Genomic DNA, 16,580 nt, shown 5'->3' on the forward strand with positions numbered 1-16,580 from the left:
GTGAGATTTATTACACAGGAACCTCACCGTACCCTACAGTATGAGTGATTGAATGATTACCTGTTCTGGGATCAGTGCGTGTGAACACTCTGGAGAGAGTGGGTTGGTTGGCCTTTACAGTGCCTGAACTGAAGACTTTGAAGCTATGTTTTTCATGTATTTTTATTATAACTCATATCCACTCTTGCATATCAGCAGCAGTATAGCCTTAGTCTCTCTTGCGTGGCAACAGAACGTATGCAAATGTTATGATCTGCTTGAGAATACAGTCAATATTCTGACTGAAGCTGGTCCATCAAAGCTTTTAATGTCAAACCCATGCCCTGATGGGCAACATATAAATCAAGTGCATCAGAAATTAACTTATTAACTATAATGCTCACGCTCACTCTCTACTGCAAGTAGAGAATTACCTGTACATCAAACCAGCTGTTCAAACAAGAAACAGGTTTACATGTGCGGTGCGTTAAGTGAGTTACCGTCTTGATTGAATCAGCAGGTCAATGAGCTGAATATGAAATGCTTCATTGCTACGAGGGGTGAATAGTACGGCTAACATCACCGCATACTTCTCATGAGTCATAAGCTCAAGGCTAAAAGGCTAAAAACAAAATGAAGTATGCAGTGACCTTATGATGCTGTAATTTAACGTAGATCATGTCACTTTTTTCTAAAAATATCAGTCGAGCCAGACAGAAATAGCATCTCTATTTCTGCTTTGGTGTTTCTGTTGGACGCCTCTCGTGCTCTTTCTCCGGGGGTGTGCATGCGAGCGAGCGAGCGAGTGGAGAGAATGTGTTGTTTTGTTTTTCATTCTTTCCCTTTGAAAAAAGAAGAGAGAGAGAGAGAAGAGAGAGTAGCCGGAACCGTTCTCAATCACACAGCAAACTGCCCACAGTTGTCTAAACGATTAAACAGTCCTCCGGCGAGAAGACTGCTCTCCTCCAAACAGCACAGAGTGAAGAGATGCCCCCCTTTCTGTGATTGGAAATCGGTTACTTTATTCTGGTCTGGTGTTGTCCTTGCCTGACTCTGTCATGTCAGGTATAAATGACTGGATGTTTGTAATTGGAATGAATTTTGTTTCCAACACTCCCTTCAGCTTGGAACAGTGGTGGTTATAGGCAACTGTTTACAGCTAAATCTCCATCTTACTTACTATGGAGTTGGTACAGTATGTCACGTGATCGTAAAGGAGGTGAGGAGTTTTTCAGTGTGAATCTTTATGCACACTCCAACCGTGTGGGATACAGTACGATGAATCACACTGAAGTGAACACATCACTCTTTTCCTTTTAGAATGACTGGTCCCCCCCCCCCCCAACCCCCTCCCTCCCACTCCCCCCTCCCACTCCATATTTAACGGAACCCCTGTTTAGGTTGACCTGTCCCAAAACAACTTCCCGAAGCCTATTTCTGACCCAAACACAGACTGAGGAATGTGTGTGTGTGTGTGTGTGTGTGTGTGTGTGTGTGTGTGTGTGTGTGTGTGTGTGTCTACAGACTCAATTCACCAGCAGGAAATTACCCCACAACAGTGAGTGACAGTGTGTGGTATGGGGTAATGGTGCCTCATGGGTAGTCACTGTGTTGCCCTAGTTTGAGGTTTTTGTCAACAGTTAAATGACACTCATGGCCACACATCAAAAGATAGGAACGAGCACACTTAAGCACTATTTCGTGAGATAATTGTTTGATAATTTGTTCGATAATAGTAAAAAATCGTGCCTTGAAGTCTTGAAATACTTTGTGATGTTTTCAATGACCAGACGAGGTGATGATCTAAACACATAATAAAAGGTAAAGGTTACAAATGTAACTCAGGTTTTCTGACAGAGTCGGAATGTACCAGGCGGGTCTACAGCGAATGGTACTCAAGAGTGCGTGTCCAATAGTGAGGGGTCGAAGTTGAGTCGACTGAAAGAGAACCACCACCATAACAATTAAGTAGACACGAAGTTTCGTAGCTACTGTAGCTATCCCTGAGATTATACCTCATTATTTATAACCCTTCATGGTTATGAGAAGGATAATCACTGTCATAATGATGAATCAGCGCAGTAGTTTCAAATTTACAACAGTTTGTTTTCAATTATATCTTGATGTGTATTTTCTTTCCGGAATCAAATAAGCAGTGTGTCTGGCTCGATTATGTGCATATTGTATTACTGCATGCCTTTTCATCCTCTCAATACTCTCCTCTTCATCATTGTTCAGACCAGGGGAGGCCGGTTTAGGCAGAAATAGAGGACAGGCTCATTCGGAATGAGGAATGGTATCAAACACAGTGTGATTGATACCATTCCTGATTCCGTTCCACGCATTACAATGAGCCCGTCCTCCAATGTCTACAGTACCTCCACCAGAACAAACAGAACAGGTTCAGAACAAACTGTCTTTCACCTCTACCTTCTTTCCTTCAGGTCAAGGATAGATACATTTCCACTTATTAATAAGAGGACAGGTGAGAATTCAGCCTCATGATTGAAATATCAAGATTATCTTAAAGATAAGATACATTTTGAACAGTAATGCTATACTACTGTGTAGTATACAATAGTATTGAATCTTTACTATAATAATACATTTTTCACCACGTGATTATTTAATCTATATTATGAGAAATATTGACATGAAACCTCATCACCTGGTTTAAATATTACAGCCTTGATACTGTGCCTTTGCCAACAAACGTCCAAAAGGGAAAAGTCCAGATGCCAATTCAATGAGGAGCCCTTCCATCAGATGATTTGATGACAGAATTAGATTCACTTGAAAGCTTGGATATTTTATGTCTGGGTTCCAATGCCAAAAAGTTATATTGCCTGACTTAGATCCAATCACTGTGTCATGGAGACATGGTAGTGGATTTACTGGTATGTTTTTTGAGGTCGACTTCCTCTAATGCTCTCTACAATGTGAACCGTGGCGAGCTTTAGTGCCGTGACAGTCACAATTGTTGTTTGCTTTAGAGAAATGATTGATAAGGGTAAAAACATCAGTCATGATAACTGACTCAACTGAAGCTGAAGTGAGGTGAAAGATTGGAAACCAACGAGCACCTACAGTACAGGCCCACTATGATGTAATGCTTCTCAAAGGCAACAAGGCGAGCACTAAATACATGAAAGACATTGGCGATTGGAAACAGATTTGACCTGACAAGTGTGTGTGTGTGTGTGTGGTGTGTGTGTGTGTGTGTGTGTGTGTGTGTGTGTGTGTAGGCGAGAGTCAGGTGGCAGACTCCAATTTTGTCTTTCACCAATCCGTGAAACCAACACAAACACACAGCACCACCAGCGGAGTCTTGTGTGCCCCGAGGTGCGGCTGATGAACGCGAGCGAACGGCCAAGCTACATAAAAGAGAGATCTCCGCCACCATTGAAGTGAACTTTCAAACAGTTGTTTCTAATTAGGACCGGCTCCTGGGATCAGCCCAGAAGATACGTTGCTCCGGAGCGTCTGTGCTTCTATAAACAACAGAACAGGCCCTCTGGTTTCTGAGCTGTCTGGGCCTCAGACCCAGACCCAGGCCTGCTCTCCTCTCCCCCTCGCCAAGATGTCTGCACAGCTACGCCGTTGCACTTCTGACTAATAATCGTATTTTGAATATTCATTGATGTCACACAGCAAGAATCCCTGAAGTTAACTATGTGTGCCAGGGCAGATCTAAACACCATGTGTCAAGCCTAGACCCTAGAGGAACACAATGTCAGAGCTGCCTTATCAGACGGCCATCTTTCTAGGGCAGCATCTCTCAAGTGCTTCCATGTAGATATTTACTCAACATGCCATGGCGTCTTGCTCTCTCCCTCTCTCTCTCTCTCTCCCTACCCCACCCTTCTCTCTCTCCCCCTCTCTCCCTCCTCCCTTGTCTCCTTTTCTTTTTCTCTACCTTTAACTCTGTCAAAACATTCCAAGCTGACTTGTAGTATTCATATACTACAGTTCCATGCTTCCCCCCCTTCTCTCTCTCTCTCTCTCTCTCTCTCTCTCTAGTGTGAGAGAGAGAATAATCACTATTTCTCCCCTTGAGTTAAAGAAAATAACGGGCTCCCCTTTGCATTATCACCCCCGATGTCTGCTCATGCTATTATCATCTTCTCAGGTTACCCATCCAAAGCCCACAGTTATGAATCTTAATACTGCGTGCCTTTGAAGCCTGTATCACAATGCATACTTCAGTGAAATATCTTCATCCTCTGTTGCCACACTTTGATCACTAGAGTAGGAGCGAATCAAGAAACTGTTACAAAAGCTTGATATTGAGCAAGTCACTCAGGGGCCAGCGAGGTTAGCAGCCTTTTATGAATGACAAACGGTATTATTTCATTGTTATTTATGTTATACATGCATACTCGGCTGTGTTATTGTATTTCAATGCTGACAACGTTTGGATACTCACTCCTACCTGGCTGTCTTTCTTATCACACAGGTAAAAATAGGTTCAATAAGGATTTCAGAGAAAGACTCATTCATCCCCGTTAATTCAGAAGATGTGAAATTCCAATTTAAGAATGGAAAAGAGAGATTTATCTTAATTGAACTGATGAAATGAGAGTAGGGAGCAACCGCCTAGCTCTGGATGGGTTAGAGGAGAATACAGAGCACAGAAGATTACTCACAGTGACTAGAGAGTGGAGACGTGTTGCAGCAGTGGGGTAGGGTCATCCTGAGTCCCCGTGGGGATGTCCTCACCCGGTCTCCTGCTACTCCAGATATACCACTAGAACTGGAGTGTGAGGAAAGTGTTCTCCCCTCCCAGTGGCTAAAAGGCACAGTTACTAAGTCTATTTATAATCAGGACTTTGTTTGTAGTTCGGGTTGTTACCTTTACAGCTTATCTCACTGAGTTCTATTTGAGAAAGTGATGAGGTCATCGCATAAGAGTGATTTCTAGAGAATCGGCTACGCAGGGCTACAGTTAATTAATGAGTTCCGGTGGAAACCTTGGTAACGATTGGGCTATATACAATACAAAGCCAAACTGTTCAAGCATTCATTCCTATAGTCACGACTTAATGAATAAGTTGAATCATTTTGACAGTCACTAATATAAAGCCACATTACTTTGGTTGCAGATATTAAAAAACTATTTTTTTTCATACAAATTCTCAAACTAAAATGTCTTATACATGTACAGTACTTAGGCCTACGCTAAGCCCACAGGCCACAATGAGTGTGAAGACATCTGTGTGGACTGGTGGAGGTAGAAGCAGTCCTCTGATTTCTGCCTCTACCAGCCTCCCCTGGAGGACACACAGTAGAACCGTTGAAGAAAGACAACTTCGGCTCACATTGGGTCAAGCTGGGTCATGCTGACAAAGTAAACTGATTTCCCAGTCAGTTGAGGACATGATTCATACTGTAAAGGCCTCAGTAGACTGTCATAAAGGCCAGAGTGAAAGACTCCTATCACAAACTATTCATGTTATAATGATCCTGCCAGGAGAAGCTTTTAGATATATATATATGGTATTTTAGATATATTTAACTTTTTATTTATTTTCCATATAAAGCAATAATTGGGATGATGATGAAATGTGATTAATTTATTTTTCAACAAAAATGTGTTAATATGATATATGAATTATGTATCAGATATTGGTTATACTGTATCTAGATATATTGGATATATTAGATATGTATTTCCCATAGATATTAATACAACTGATATTTAGAGAGTAGTGAAGAAAATACGTACCTTCCAACACATTTGATTTAGCATTGTTGAGGTGTAATTATCTCCTAAAGGGACAGTTGGATTCAAAATGTTGAACTTTGTTTTCGTGGTTGAATTTTGACAGACAGGCCAATGCCTTGGAAACCAGGAGCTGTGGTAGGGGAGGAATTAAGAGCTCTCAGCAACGCCCCCAGGCAAGCTCACATGATACCCTGTAAGAGCAGCGTAATATTCAAGTCAGCCTGGTTTTTAAAGCAAGCTGGAGAAGTTACCTCAGCTAAACACTAAAGTATAAAAACATTCTGCGGATGAACTGTGCCCTGCGTACTGTTGTGTGCAGTTGGGTAGAGTTTGAGCCGGTTTGATCATGCCTTATACCTTGCCTGCAGCCTTGGGTGTCACTGCCAGACTTTTTGGATTCATCAACGGTTCAATCATCCCTGATTCCTGGCATAATCTCTCTCCTCACCTCACCACTGACAGCTAATGTATGGTGAGCTTTCTGGGGCATAATGGCTGCCGTGGCATCACATGGGTGTAACACATTGGTAGTGTTGAGGTGAGTTCTCCACCTCTTACAGTGTGAGCGCTTTGGGTGTCTAGAAAGGTGCCATATAATGCAGTCAATTATCATTAGAACCATATTTGCCTTGTAAACCCAGACAATGATAATGGAGAAACAGACTGACATCAACATGGATATCGTTGTGGGCCTTCAATGATTCAGCTGTCATGGGGACAAGGCGGTTATGGGGTTTTCCATGTCTATCATATTAGAACCATACCTGTGATGTAATTCATGAAAAAAGTGATCAAATGTAGAAAATTCACTCTTGTGAAACATGCGTTAAATAGGAGAAGTCGTCACCACCCTGATTGATGGAATTGTTACAGGGTCTACCTAACAATCGTCTAAATTTAGAGCTGATTCCGTATTTCTCTGCTCCCCCCACTATTTCTGGCCCCAAACCGAGTCATTACCTCAGTTTTGCAGTTTTGAGTGAGTAGGCTGGAGGACTGGGCTGAGAGCTCGATGTCATCCAATCGTAACAAAAACTGCTGGTATGTTGAACTCAGCCAAGCGTGGGGTGTAATGGCAAAACAAGCACGATTATTCACGTCCAGATATATTATACCCACTACAAACTGAAAACATGCTCATATTAGTGCCTGCATGTTCACACAGGGAGGTAAAGGAGTGCCGGAGGGGCCAGAGATCTGCATTTCCTCAAAACCCTGTTCAAAGTTATAGCATCTTTATTAACAATTATTACTTACATTCCTACAGCACCACTCAGGTGAGGCTGATGGAAGTAGAAATCGGAGGACGAGCTTATTGTAATGCATGGAACGGAATGAGGTATGGTACCACCAGCCTCATCTGCAAAACACATACTCTCAAGATCAGGAGAGTAAAGATGAAAGCAGACAAAAATGACATCTACTGAGACAACAAGGGTAATTTGCTTTCATAATACAGTATGTTTGCCAAAATAATATGGTGAAATAATATTTTTTTTCATCAATACATATTAAACTGTCAACTCCTACCTCTCTTTATCCCACAGTCAATGACAACTCAAGATCGTTCTCCTAAGGGTGACGTTTTCTAAAGACCTCGACACTTATGGGGCTCTTAGAGACTTGACAGGTTAGTCATATTTTTGGTGTCTATTGGAGGGAAGTTGAACATTAAAATATGTTTTTGACGAGGGGGGGAGAAGAATGTTATTACGAAACAAGCTTTGAAAAGATATTATTAGAACCATGGTGCCAGACCGTGTGGGTTTGGACCCCTGTAGCTAATGCTGTACTTTCTCTCAACGGTGACCGAACCATGCTGCCTCACACTGACTGCAGACCCAGTAACTAACTACACACAGATGCTAGCTCTGCTCCCCTGTGTGATGGCTATACCTATGGAGGCACAAACAGCTTGGAGAGATCCGAGAAGCCCCACTTTCCATATCAACATGATCGACATCAAAGACATTGGAAGAAGATGGGCTAAATGATCTGTTTTCTGTTGTCTTTTTGTGTCTGTCTCCCATCGGATTAGACATTTCAACATGTTCCCCCCTCAAGGAATGACCAATAGAATCCAAATGCTGGGACGGTCGTCTTTTATTGAAGTTATAATAGAGAGGTATTGAATTTCCCCTCGAAAACCAACTGACTCCGCCACACGTTGATCAGAATGTGGGCACATAACAGCTATCTTATGTCAGGGACAAAAATAACGTTCAAACAGTTCAATAGAAAATACCTTTCACGCACAATGGACTTATGACTTGGTTGCACACAGGCGGTTTATTTAATAAATCAAAATGCGTGTCTCAAGGTTTTGGAAAATGTTAACATGGCAGGGTATGAAATTAGATTTATTAACTTTATAGTCAGCGTCCTTTTCAACATCCGTCATGTTTAACATGTAAGCCACTAAACATTACAACTGTTGTTTTGTTCATGCTTCGCCACAGTGTTGATAACTGGATTTCACACTGTAAATAGCATTTAAGAATTTAATGTTAACATATTTTGTGGTATTATGTTTATGTTAAACATATTTTACTCCATAATGTGTATAATGCACAATTTTCAAGATTTACAATAGAGATTTAAAAGATGGAGATTTTTAGAACAAAGGGAACTATTTGAGAAATGTGAAAAGAGCATACTTTCAGCCAACAGTTCTTCATAACATTCTTTGAAAAAATCTCTCTACCTAGCTTTGAAAGCAATGATGGAGTGAGCTCATGGCCAGAGCTTCACCGTGTGTGTGTATACATGTATTTAAAGGCTTCTGACAAACAGTGACAAATAAAATCGAAATTTTTCTTTCGGCTTTCTCCCGGGTGTCTAAACATCATGTAGCATTGACTGTAATATGTCAGCAGGGTATAAAGCATATCCCTTCCCAGCCAAAATAAACATAACAGTGTTGTTTCTAAATCTAGCGGGACATCTCTGGACAGCAGAGCTTACAGAAGAGCACATTTATGATTTGTCTTCAGTCTGTTCAAAGGTCTTAAACTTCAGTAGTTTCACGGCTGATGTGGACACTATGGCTGAATAATGGATTGTACTCCCAAACTCTCCTGCCTTAGGGGACGTAGCATAACTATGCTTGTGACATTTGACATTGTGCTTGTTGAGGAAGTATGCATAGAATTTTATATTTCTCGTTGTTCTTAGTTTTTTTCTATACTGTGCGATGTGTATCATGTTAGGGCTTTGTATAATCACTCTAGCTAACGATACAGCATGTCTTTTAGAGTTAGTTTTTCTTTCTTCTTCACGAAACGTTGCAAAACGTATTTCACTTGCAAGCCAAGACAGTGTGCAGGAGCCTCTTTCTACTCCTAGTCTGATTTTTCCTACGCACCTGTCGATTAGAGAAACAGGTGTGGAAAAGCCTTTTTTGTCATTACTTTTTTTGTCAGAATCTTGCTTGGAAATTAATAATAAAAATATAAATAAATTAGGGAATCAATTAATTCCAGAATGTGAAGGTGTCGGTTCACAGGGATATGATTGTTGATAAAGATGTCTGGCCATGTCAGTAGCCACAGCAGGCGCAGGCCTGATGTCAATAATGTCTTTGGATCTGTCTGCACACTACTGTATATCATACAAGACATCCAGGGGAGGCTGGTGGGGGCAGAAACCGGAGGACGGGCTCATTGTAATTCATGGATGGAATGAGGAATGGTATCAAACACACATGCATTACAATTAACCCATCCACCGATTTCTACCTCCACCGGCCTCCACTGGTCTGCACACAATATCATAGGAGACATCATAGCCTATCTGTCATGTGTTCCATGTTCTATTGTCACGGGCCATACGACCACACACCACACCAGGATGAGCATGCCTCTGTCTTTGTCCTGATGGGAGAGGGGTGAAGGAAATGATCCATCACCCAGGGTAAACTCTAAACAGCCTAATGACACATGGCAATATAAAATGGAAAATTCAAATAAACACCAGCAGGCCTGTTTGGAGGCACCCCTGGTACAATGGCCCAAACACTGGGCATTTGAGTAATCATTACCAGTCATAACTCAGGCCCCGCAGGGATGTTAAATAAACAGTATACTTCTGTAAGGCATATACAACAAGGCCCAAATTTACTTTAGCCGGATTACAGGAATATGTGAGGCGAAGGACACTGGCCAGCGTTGGGGCGTCGGCGTCCTCTCATGTCATGTCATATTGCTACCCCACCGGACGCCCTCGTCTCCTTAATTCCTACTGAGCTATCAAGGAAACGAAAAAAATATATATTTAAAAAAAAAAAAGAAAGAAGGTTTTAACAATGTGTTGGCAGTTTCTGAATAGGCATTTGTGGGTGTTGTGTGACATAATGTGACAGGGAGACCATAACATTAGATCTGTGAATGGCTCCACTAGGGAAAATACAGACTGTAATCAGATCTGATATTAAACAAAATAAGTTAGAATGGGATTACTAGAAGATCTTCACTGATCTGGAATAGCCCATTCACCGTAGTCCATGAAGGCACAGTACATCATCACCATCGCATACACAGTACAGCACAGAACCTCCTTTCTGTTCTACAGAACAACTCTGGTTCACCTCAAAGCTGGCCCTTGTTTTAACTTACAGTACAAGATGGTAAAAAAAACACCTCCCTCTCCCTCTCTACCCCCCCCCCCCCCTCTCTACACTCCCCCCCTCTCTCTCTCTACACCCCCACCCTCTCTCCTGCCCTTCGCTTCCCCGTCCAAGTATAAAATCTTTGTTATAGATCCAGAATTGATTTATAAATGCGTAAACTGGTATTTGTCCAGGAACATTCTCCACACTGGCCTCATGGGTGAATTCCTGGCTCTAATTGAGTAGTAATTGGGCTTGATTACACGACCATTAGTAAAAGTTCACCAGAATCAACAAAGCCAACCCCTCCGTGGATTAGGTAATGCTGCTGCCAATTACCTTTATGAAGCACAGGTAAGATGTCACCTCAGATAAACACCCTCCAGACCCTCTGTCAGAGCAAGATTTAGGAGAGGAGAAACGGCACATACTGCACACGTCTCGAAGACTATGGATGAAATACCATGACGTGATGATGTGTTGCACAACTTTGGAAAAATCCAAGAATTTCTCAATTTGATGTTTGCCATATACACAGTGTGTGTTGTTTTTGGTGGTGTTATCGATATTTCATTTTGATATTCGTTAAACGGAATATGAGTCACTCTACTGTTGGTGTACGAAATACATCTTCTCTGTATGAGGATTAAGTGCTGAAGTGCACAGGGGAGGCTGGTGGAGGTGGAAATCGGAGTGTGTTTGATACCATTCCTCATTCCATTCCATGCATTACAATGAGCCCGTTCTCCAATTTCTACCTCCACCAGCCTCCACTAGTAGGGAAGTAAGGTCTTGTGTTGCTGTTCTAGACTGCGGTTCTTCACTCTGTCAAACCCACACTCTAACCTGTCCCTGGATTCTCTTTTATGCTCTTTAACAACATTGAATAAAACCTATTACCATCAACTATGATTTCTCTGTGGCATTGACTCGTCAGTTAGATGTCCATTCAAACCGCAGGGCCACAGAATCAAGCCAAGACATGTCTGAAGATCATAGGAGCACCTAATTAACAACATGTTTAACACGCGCAAGAACTGGAATGGCTTATATGATGTCTTTACACTACATGTGAAAAAAGTCTCATATTCATGTCATTCTGGAGGTCCCTTGGCGGCCATTACTAACCCAATATCCTGTTTCAGAGTGAGAGAGCCTTCAGCCTGTTGCTCTTGGCCACGCACCAAAGTGTGAAAGTATGAAAATGATCCATCCAGTCATGGCACAGAGCTCTTTTAAAACCATCAGTGTTCCTTTCCACAGACCTGCAAACGGCTCAGACCAGGCCTGGCATACAACAGTGTTGCCCACCTCCCTCCCTCACCACCCCCAGAAAAAAGAAGTATAACAAAGCTATTTGCAGCTATTTGTAATGCCACATATTTGAATGACCACAAGGGCCAGCGATTAGAGCTATGCGGAGAGCATAGATAAACAGTGTTGACTTCCTCTATGCTTGTTATCAGCATTCTCATACACCCGCTGCCCTGCTCTTTACCCCGGGGGCTTTCAACGTGTCATACCCCACTGGAGTGTCGGCCCCAGAAATAGTCTGACATGTTGTCCGTCTGTGTGTGTGTGTGTGTGTGTGTGTGTGTGTGTGTGTGCACTCGTGTTTGTGTGTGTGTGTGTGTGTGTGTGTGTGTGTGCACTCGTGTTTGTGTGTGTGTGTGTGTGTGTGTGTGTGTGAGTGAGAGAGACTGTGTGTGTGTGTGTGTGTGTGTGTGTGTGTGTGTGTATGTGTGTGTGTGTGTGTGTGTGTGTGTGTGTGTGTGTGTGTGTGTGTGTGTGTGTGTGTGTGTGTGTGTGAATGGAAGTGCATGTGAAAACAAAGGCCATTACACTGTGTTTCAGTCAGCAGGGAGGTCCTCAGGGTTCCCGCTAAGCAGTCCAAACCACCCAGGCCGCCATGGGAGAACCCCCTCATTCTGGGTATTGTACTGTCTTGACATCACAAAACACCTAATAGAACCTAAATACCTGAATGAATGGCAAGTCTCTGGAGAGAACTCTTAGAATAGACTAAGAATGAAACTCTGGACTGACACTTCCTTAAACTTCCTGAGGCTCCAAAAAGAGCCATTGACAATATTGAGTTTTTTTTCTTTTCACTGCATTGTTACAAAAGTGTTTGGAAGAGCAGATTGGAACCATTGGATTTGTATGAAATGCATCATCTTGAAGATCGTTTGTCAAATAGAACGCTTTAGATGACGCTCCACTTTGCGTTCGTTCATCTCACCATGTCTTAGACAGCAAAATCGATGAAAAAAAAGAAGAAAGTCTTTAGATGTCCAGTATGGGGGATGTACAGTATGGGGGGTGTACAGTATGGGGGATGTACAGTATGGGGGGTGTACAGTATGGGGGATGTACAGTATGGGGGGTGTACAGTATGGGGGGTTTACAGTATGGGGGGTTTACAGTATGGGGGATGTACAGTATGGGGGGTGTACAGTATGGGGGATGTACAGTATGGGGGGTGTACAGTATGGGATTCTCGTTGACTTGTGATTGATTCATACTCATTCATCAGATTTCACAGAACGCCTGAATCAGGAGACATCATTCTCAGGTGGTCATCACAGCCTCTCCTGGCAGAGTGGGTTCTGAAGGGGGTTTGTGTTATAGGCAACTCATGGATCACGTCTACACAGAGACAGATGTTAGTGGTGATTGAGTGTGGGATGTCTTCAGCACTAGACTTTGCATCATGACGCTCGATTACAACAGAACTTGCCAGGAAAGGCTTAGAACTCAAAGTTGAATCACCGCTTCTCCTACACACTGTGTTGCAGTGTGTCTCAGCGCTGATGTGGCACAGGCAGTGATTTGAGGGAAAATCAATTCTAGCAGAAAATAAATCATTATCCCTACGCCAGTCTGTGGTCTTGGAGTACTAATGGAGATTTGAGTATCCCATTCCCTGACACTACAAGCTCTTTCTTTGAAATGAAATATTTCCTGTTTGAGTATGTAATAACTTCATCTCAACAGAGAGAGTTGGATTGGCTTGGCAGTGGGCTGGCACAAATGACATACATGAAGTCTTGGAAGCTCAACACAGACATGGTGAAGCAATGAGGCTGTTATTGATTTAACACAGCGGTGATCAGTGTGTGTGTTTGTGTGTGTGTGGGTAACAGAGAGAATGTGTTTGTATGAATGTGTGTGTATGTGTGTGTGTGTGTGTGTGTGTGTGTGTGTGTGTGTGTGTGTGTGTGTGGCAGAGAGAAAGTGTTTTTATGAGTGTGTGTGTGTGTGTGTGTGTGTGTGTGTGTGAGAGAGAGAGAGAGGCAGGAGTGTGGATGCGTGCCTCTGCTTCTTGGTGTTATCCTGTACGTCAGCCCCCTCCTATGGTTATCAGTAGTATACATGAACTGTACCGTTGGTCATGGCCATTTGTGTGGTGTGTGTGTGTGTGTGTGTGTGTGTGTGTGTGTGTGTGTGTGTGTGTGTGTGTGTGTGTATGTGTGTGTGTGTGTGTGTGTGTGTGTGTGTGTGTGTGTGTGTGTGTGTGTGTCATGCTGCTGTCCTAGATAGGTAATGATATAGTCAACAAATATGTAAAACGGTAGAACACAATGTTCCTGGAAGGAAAAAGAATGCCGGCAACACATCTGGGTATGTTACGCAAACTGTTGAATATGTATGTTTGGTGATGCTAACATTAAACATGACAAGCTTTCATCCTGAAATTAAAAGTTATAATTTGCCCTGATGAGGCAAAGCAGACTTAAGTGATTCAGGTGAACATGCCTATAGTACAATGATTGATCTATGAACACAAACTATAATGCTACAAAAACATGACCTGATGAATTCCTACCTAATTGAGAGACCGTGTACGTGTGTGTGTGTGTGTGTGTGTGTGTGTGTGTGTGTGTGTGTGTGTGTGTGTGTGTGTGTGTGTGTGTGTGTGTGTGTGTATGTGCATGTGCATGAGTCCGGAGCAGACATCCTGGAAGTACTAGGGATTAATAAACTAATGGACACATTTCTGTATTGAACATACTATATAGAGTAAATATGAATGTTGATAACCATGAATCTCCAAAGTCTTAAGTCTTCTCCTTCATCTGCATCTCCTTACTGTTCTATGCCGCCACATCATCCCTACAGTATGTCATTTTGAAATTAGAGTAACAATACTAATATGCTGTTTAGGACAATATTTAAGTGTGTTCCCTCCGCATCAGCTTAAATTCTATCCATACTTTAATGAAAGGCCTCAAGTGCACATCTGAAAGCAATAAGAAAAGGAAATAGAGAGAAAGACCACTGCATTTCTGATGGTAAATCAAAGAATGTTAATGAGTTCATAAATACGTTTTAATATCCTTTAACAATGTTTGATGCAATGCCGTTGTTGAGTGAAGGGTAAAGTCAGTCCTGATGGACGAATAGAACAACTGATTTGGAGATCGATTAATTCTCAGGTATATATATATATATATATATATATATATATATATATATATATATACCATTTCTCATTCCATTCCATGCATTACAAAGAGCCTGTCCTCCGATTTCTACCATTCCTCATTCCATTCCATGCATTACGAGCCTGTCCTCCGATTTCTACCTCCACCAGCCTTCACTGATCATCATTCACGTCATTCCTTCTTGTTAAATTCTCTTTTTTTAATTCATATTCATGTATCGAGTCTCTGCTTATAAGTAAACAGAGAAGCAGATGTTCAGCATCAATGCCAGAGGGTTTGTGGATTGCATCTGTCTAACATCACTAACCTGCATCACTAACCTGCCTGTGAGGTCTTTTTACATTTGTGATCATTTCGTGATTCCTTTCTTCTACTTGGAGAACTCCCGTGTACACCTGTGTTGATTCATCTATTGCTTTAAGTGCCCTACGTCTCAAATCCAGGGGAGAGGGTGGTGGAGGTAGAAATTGGAGGACTGGTTCATTGTAATATATAGTCATATATGGCCATTGATTCTTGAAGAACTATCGGTGCCTCATGAGCTGAGTTCAACTGTCTTACCCCGTCAGAAGCCAAAATATAAGCTTATTTTACGTTGTTTGTGAAGGGTTAGGGTTTGAGAGTGGTTACATATCTCCAGCCCCATCCCTCAGCGGTTTAACCAAAAAAAGGGTGACAGCTTTATTGTGGTTTGAATCCCAGATTGCCCCTTTAAGTCTCCCTGTTGGCTGATGGTTTAATAACATTTAAAGCTAAATGCAGCATTTCCCACAGAGGGGCCAGACATACAGGCATCAGAGTTAGTGAACGTAACCATACAAATGGATAGCCACCCGGCTAGCTGTTTGCAACAGCTCTCCCCTATCAGTGATGAAGAGCCGCTTTGATTCAGAAATGGAAAGTCCGACCCTGATCGTTGCCTTTGGTCTGTCATGCTAATCATCAAAGAGAGGGAGAGAGAGAGGAACTCAGCCTCCTTGGCCACTGGGTTTCCGGCACGCACACACACACACACACACACACACACACACACACACACACACACACACACACACACACACACACACACACACACACACACACACACACACACACACACACGCATGCACGCACGCACACATGCACTCACACACACTAACATTGCACAAACACTTTGTCTATTATGTTTTGCCAGGGTTCACTTCTCCCTTTGAACTTTGGACAAAAGAGGACAAAGACAAATATTTTATGTTATGCTGCTGATAATGCTGTATTTTACAATACCACATCAGAACGATGAATAAACAAACACATTCTGTTATCCTGCCAAATATTACATTTGTGTGTATCATTTTAGGATTACAGATATTTACGGGAAAGAGAGAGAGACAAAACAAACTAATCTGAAGCAAAGAAAATACATCCCAGATACAACTTAATGGCCTGTTGCATTACTTTGTGTGCTTTTAGATCTGCAGGTTAACAACACTAACACTCTTGGGGCTTCTTGTCAGAAGGGACAACTTTCGAACTAACTAACTTCTGACTGTAATCAACTAGTTGGCTTGGTCAGGAAAGGAGTTTCACTTTACTTGGACAGTTTTTACTCCACTGGTGCCACTTTGTGGCAACTTATGACTATTGCAGCTAATGTGAGAGGATGTATTAATTGGCAGGCTACAGAAGGCCAGGCCAATAATATGCCTCCTTGCTCACCAATGAATTCTCGATTAGACCTGTTTTTACAATAGTGTGTGTTGATACTGTAGATATTGCAGCAAGACGGCAAACTAAATACAACGTTTGTGTCCTTGTTGCAAGTAGGCCTATCCTTTATATATAC

Source organism: Argentina silus (genome assembly GCF_951799395.1).
Source record: "Argentina silus genome assembly, chromosome: 16".
Taxonomy (NCBI): Eukaryota; Metazoa; Chordata; class Actinopteri; order Argentiniformes; family Argentinidae; genus Argentina; species Argentina silus.